A 6,207-nucleotide genomic window follows, 5' to 3' on the forward strand; every position below is an offset into this window, starting at 1 on the left:
GTTACGTATTGTAACCCTCGTTCCCTGAAGGAGGGAACGGAGACATCCCGTCGCCACGGCTGCTGTACCACCGCTGGGCGGCCAGGTCACCGGCTCGGCTCTGAAGTGAAAAGCTGATTATGCGCTGCACCGGCTGCCTACTTATACTCACGCTGTGATCAGCGGCAGCTGGATGCAATAATCACATGCCAATGTGCATTGGCTCGTTTAGTTACACTCAAAGTAGATTGGTCTCTCTAGCGAGATTCCCCAATTCGTCGGTCACCGACGTGACTTCTCCGTTCCCTCCTTCAGGGAACGAGGGTTACAATACATAACCGAGACGTTACTGTAGCACTTGCATTTACTAATTTCACTTGCACAAAAACAGATTTAGTGTTCCTCAAAATGAATAAAAACAGTGAAATGCAAACTCAGAATATGACACAAACCGCTAATAATTAAATATGTTAGATAACAAATATCCTTTATGCATTTAATTTAATTTGTCTTTGCTGCTGACCTTCACCACCTTTGTGAAAGATGTGAAAGGGCTTTTACATTTGCCAAAAATATATATTTTTATATTAAAACAAACAAGCAAATCCAGCCCAGATGAGAAAAAGTAACGCAAAAGTAAAGTAACTCATTACTTTCCATGAAAAGTAACTAAGTAATGCAATTTGTTACTTTTTAAGGGAGTAACACAATATTGTAATCCATTACTTTTAAAAGTAATGGTTAGACTTTATTTTAAGGTGTCCTTCTTACAGTGTAATTATAAATTTAAGTACTGAGTAATATTAATTAACTACATGTACTTACTATATGTGACCCTGGAGCACAAAAGCAGTCATAAATAGCACGGGAATATTTGTAGCAATAGCCAACAATACATTGTATGGGTCAAAATGATTGATTTTTCTTTTGTGCCCAAAATCAAGATATTTTGTAAATTTCCTGTAAATATATCAAAACTAAATTTTTGATTAGTAATATGCATTGCTAAGGACTTCATTTGGACAACTTTAAAGGCGATTTTCTCAATATTTAGATTTTTTTGCACCTTCAGATTCCAGATTTTCAAATAGTTGTTCAGCCAAATATTGTCCTATCCTAACAAACCATACATCGATGGAGAGCTTATTTATTCAGATTATATATAAATCTCAATTTAAAAAAACTGACCCTTATGACTGGTTTTGTGGTCCAGGGTCACATATGGTTAGGGTTAGGGTTAGACTTAGGCTTAGGGTTACTTGCATGTAATTATGCATCATTTATTGTTAACAAGGACACCTTAAAATAAAGTGTTACCAAAGTAACTTTCCCAAACACTGCTAAAGAATATATTAAATAATAGTAGATATTATTTATTATTTAATTAATCGTATCATTTAATTTCTTAGGGCTGTTCAAACTGACCTTGTAACTTTTTAAAGAAGCCATAAAACAGGCTGTAGGTTTAATTTAAATGTACAAATGTAATTCATCAGAAGCACATGAAATGAATAAAGAGTTGCTAACATTAAAAGTAAAATGCAATAACTTTTCAAGCTCTATTATGTCAAAGTTTTGCCAGTTTTAAGAATATTCCTTCACTAATCCTTCAAGCAGCACTTTGGTCGGACATTGAATGGGTTTGTGGGTAAAGGAAGCAGACAGTGCAGTCTTTTAAAGGTGGAGGAATATGGGCAGATAACTGGACATACAAACAATGTAGGAGTGATGGGGCAAAGGGTGTTGAGATTGAGGGAGAAATCAATAGAAAATCAGCGTTTTGGGACGGCCACTCATTTATCAGATGACACGGTTAAATAGCGTTAAGGCACTAAAAATGAGAAAAATATGTCCCGTCCCGGCCGTCGTATTGATCACGCGTGAATGGGCCTGTGGAAGGCTGAAGCTACTAATAAAATAAGACATATCTGAGAGTGAATCAGCCAGGAATCGATCGGGACGGTGATCAAGGCCAAAAACATCTTCACTGGGATTTAAACCCTGATACTCTGACCCCCCACACACAAAAAACACGCGTTCACACCTCACACAACACACGTTTGACAGGGCGATGCTTCTCAAATCCCGATTCAACTGGAACGACCGGCCCTGTCCGGCGCTCCTGCCAAAAGCCATAAGAATCCAGAGCTCAAGGTCACTGAGAAACCAACAACACGAGCCTCACCGAAATCTCAGGATAGATACCAGACAAACGTTTGAATGCATGACTGAGTTGATGTTTCTCCTGATCTTAAAACCTCTATTGATCTAAAAGCTTGAGATTAGTTTTGAATACAAATTTCCATTCTGTCTATTCAATTCAAGTTTATTTATATAGCGCTTTTCACAATACAAATTGTTGCAAAGCAGCTTTACAGAAAATGAAAGTTTCTATGTTATATTCAGTAGTAGCTTATCGGTAGCACTTTATTTTATAGTACGTCAAGTCAAGTCAAGTCACCTTTATTTATATAGCGCTTTTAACAATACAGATTGTGTCAAAGCAACTGAACAGCATTAATTAGGAAAATAGTGTGTCAATAATGCAAAATGACAATAGTAAACACAAATTTTTCAGTTAAAGGCAGTTCATCATTGAATTCAGTGATGTCATCATCCAGCTCAGTTCAGTTAAAATAGTATCTTTGCAATCACATGCTAAAATAACAACAACTTACTGACACATAGTAAGAAATGGTTATAAAAAAAACTGAAACAGAAGTGAAACAAGTAGTAGGAATATTTTCATATCACAATACCTCTTATCTGGTAATTACACATCTGAACTACCCTCTCTCTCCATCACTCATTCAACGGACAGCACTAGTGCAATGGCAGAGCAGTAATTCTTTGAGTTTGTAAAACTAGTTATTTCTTAACTATGTAATACTATATTAGTGTTTGTCAAGCTTTCTCCAAATTCCACTAAAACGTATGGGATACAGTAATTCCTTTTTTTTAATTATTATTATTTCCCCTATTATACATCACCCATGGAGTGCATTAATGGATGGGCAAGAGGGGAGGGTCAGGGCCATGAAAGGGGAACAGACCCCCACTCCAGGGCAGTGAAGACCAAGGAGAATCCAGAGGAACAGAAGATTGGGCGCAGAGGAATGGTTGCAGACCCAGAAGAAAGGATAACCAGTGTAGAGGCCAAAGCGGAGCTGGACGATCGGAGGACCAAGGCAGAGCTGGGGTCTCGGAAGACTGAGGCCGAGCTGGTGAGACTGAAGACCAAGATGGAGCCAGGGGAATGGAAGACCCAGGTAGAACTGGAGACCCAAGGCAAAGCTGGATAGACTGGAGCCAAGGGAACGACATACCAAGTGGAGCCAAGGGAAAAAGGGACCCTGGTGGGGATTCCCAAGGAGGAGCCAGGGGATCAGAGAACCTTGGTTGAGTCAACAAACCCAGAGAACACAGTGGTTTTGACAGACCAGAAGGCTGTGGTCAAGCTGGTGAAGCCGGAAATCCTTGATGAGGAGGCTTTCATGCTGGATGGAACCAGCAGAAGGGGAAAGACTAGGGTTCTGGATGAGACCAGAGAGTTAATCAAGGCGGACAGCCAATCAGCGCAGAAAGGGCTTTAGAGGTTGGCATTAGGGTGGGGATTAGTTCCAGGATGGATATACAGTGATTGCTGCTTCTACGATGAACTGAGTGATGTGCACTGGATCAGGGATGGACAAGGCCTCAAGCTGGGGGTCAGTAGTAGGGGTGTGTGTGCAGACTCTGTGTCCATCTTAAACATGATTAGGAGCTCAAGGGGCTGGAAGTAGAGCTCTAGGAATGGAGTTGCTGGAGTTGTGAGGTGGAGGTCCTCCTCTCCCACGGTGAATGGGGGTTCTTACCAACTGAAGAACCAAATCAAAAACTGGCACAATGTCCTTCGAGGACCATCCATTGGTCATTGAAGGAACAACTGTCCAGGGTGAGTAAGCTGATATGGACAGCTGTTAGATCCATCGGTAGCACTTTATTTTACAGTACGTGTACTTCCCTGGTACATACAGTACATGGTAAATATCTTGTACCTACAAGCAAATAAGTGGTAACACAAGGTACTTACCGGAAGTGTATGTATATAGTAACAAATAAGAAACACGGCTTACGGTCGTACATGCATGGTAATTATTTTGTACATACAGACAAGTGTGGGTACTTACAGGTAGTGCCTGTACATGGTAACTAATTACATACTTTACTGTACTTACTAATGTATATACATGGTAAATATGCAGTACTTACGGACAAGTGGGTACAAACAGGCACGTCTTTACAGTAACCATATATGGTAACTAATAGGACACATAACTGTACATACTAATGACATGTACATGGTAAATGAGTAGCACCTACGGAAAAATATGGTATTATGTGGTAACAAACAAGACACATACTGTACTTGGTATACACGTGGTAAATATGTAGTACTTACCAACAAGTGTGAGTAATAACGGTCACTAACAGGTAGTGTCAGTATATGGTAACTAATAAGACACATTACTATACTTATGCCGCCCGCAGTTGGAATCAGCTTCCAGAAGAGATCAGATGTGCTAAAACATTAGCCACATTTAAATCTAGACTCAAAACTCATCTCTTTAGCTGTGCATTTATTGAATGAGCGCTGCGCGTTGTCCGAACTGATTGCACTGTATTTTATGTATGAATAATCATTTTCTATTTTTAAAATTCAATTTAAATCAGTTTTTAAATCATTTTCAAAGTTTTTAAATTCCTTGTTTTATTTTTGTGATTATTTTTCTTTTTATGATTATTGGACTTTCTTTTATGTAAAGCGCTTTGAATTACCATTGTGTACGAAATGTGCTATATAAATAAACTTGCCTTGCCTTGCCTAAAATGGTGCACTTTATTTTACAGTCCTATTTCCATATACTTACTGTGTACGTACTGGTGTATGTACCTATTAGTTAATGTACATAATAAGTTATGTGGTACTCAAGTTGGGGGGTATAAACATGGACCAAGGTACTTATGAGGGCCTTTCGCACCGCGGGAACCTTTTCATTGTACCAGAACTAATTATGGAACTACCCACTTTTTGGTGTTTTCGCACCACCGGAACTGGGTGAGATTTTAGTACCGGACTGCCTTTTTCGAGAATCAAATTAGCTCCTACTCCAGAGCAGGGTCTAACCAGCACAACTGGTACTAATCGTGACGTAAGTAGACATTGATTGGCCAAATGCGAATGAAAACGCCCTCACCCGCCATGATTTAAAACGCTGTATAAACATACTGTAAACATTTTGTCAACTTATTTCGCAAGTATGGAGAACAGCGATAGATGGACGGACACTGAAGTGCAGGCACTTGTAGCAAATGTAGCACTGGTAGTTGTCGTTGGAGATTCTTAGTCCTCCTTTCCGTTCTTTCAATCGCTTTACGTATACGTCGACATTCCATGTCCATTATTGTGAAACCCGCGAGACACAACAAAAACACAGCTCCGATCACAGTGTCCTCCATCCTCCTGTTGTTAACGTTGTTCTTCTTTGTTTCTGTTGTTGAACTCTGCGCACAAATGACGTCGCTGTCACCCAGCTTACGTCACTTCCTAGTACACACTGTTGGTGCAAATGCAACCCTTTAAAGTCCCTGGGAAATAGTTCGTGCAAAATCGTCCCAGTACTTTAGTACTGTACATTTAGTTCTGGAACTAAAGCGGTGCGAAAGACCCTATGGAGTAATTGATGGTAGGTGCCATTGCAGTTAACTTGCCTTATCTTTAATGACACTGATTCTCTTAACTAATTGGTCCAATAGGGATAATTATGTGTGTACACAGGTTTTATTTTGGAATTATACAGTAGCTACCAGACTCATATTTGCACTTGCAACTCCTGATTGTCATGTGTCTAAATCCCTATTTAAAAGGACTGTGTCTGCTAAGTATTAACACTATGCAGTGCTGCACAGTTACTGCCGTGTTCCCAACCTACTTCCAAAGTTCCAAACTGCAATGGCACTTACCATCAATTACTCAATAAGTACCTTGGTCCATGTTTATACCCCCCAACTTGAGTACCGCATAACTTATTCTGTACATTAACTATGTACATACACCAGTACGTACATAGGAAGTATATGGAAATAGGACTGTAAAATAAAGTGCACCATTTTACATAAACATTACACAGGAATTACCAGTTCTTCAAACTTTGTTAAACTTTACCATGTATAGACCATTAGTAAGTA

The 6,207-nt window shown here is 39.5% G+C and overlaps 1 long non-coding RNA gene across 1 annotated transcript in view; it reads right to left on the reverse strand.

The window, feature by feature from the left end:
• Nucleotides 1-6,207, reverse strand: part of LOC107747731 (uncharacterized) — a 17,384-nt gene that overhangs the window by 10,097 nt on the left and 1,080 nt on the right. The window contains exon 2 of the long non-coding RNA XR_001640832.1: nt 2,767-2,770. This is a non-coding gene — a long non-coding RNA (uncharacterized LOC107747731). The remainder of the gene's footprint in view (nt 1-2,766; nt 2,771-6,207) is intronic.

This window comes from Sinocyclocheilus rhinocerous, unplaced genomic scaffold (assembly GCF_001515625.1).
Source record: "Sinocyclocheilus rhinocerous isolate Xijiao unplaced genomic scaffold, SAMN03320098_v1.1 scaffold1821, whole genome shotgun sequence".
In the NCBI taxonomy this organism is placed as follows: domain Eukaryota; kingdom Metazoa; phylum Chordata; class Actinopteri; order Cypriniformes; family Cyprinidae; genus Sinocyclocheilus; species Sinocyclocheilus rhinocerous.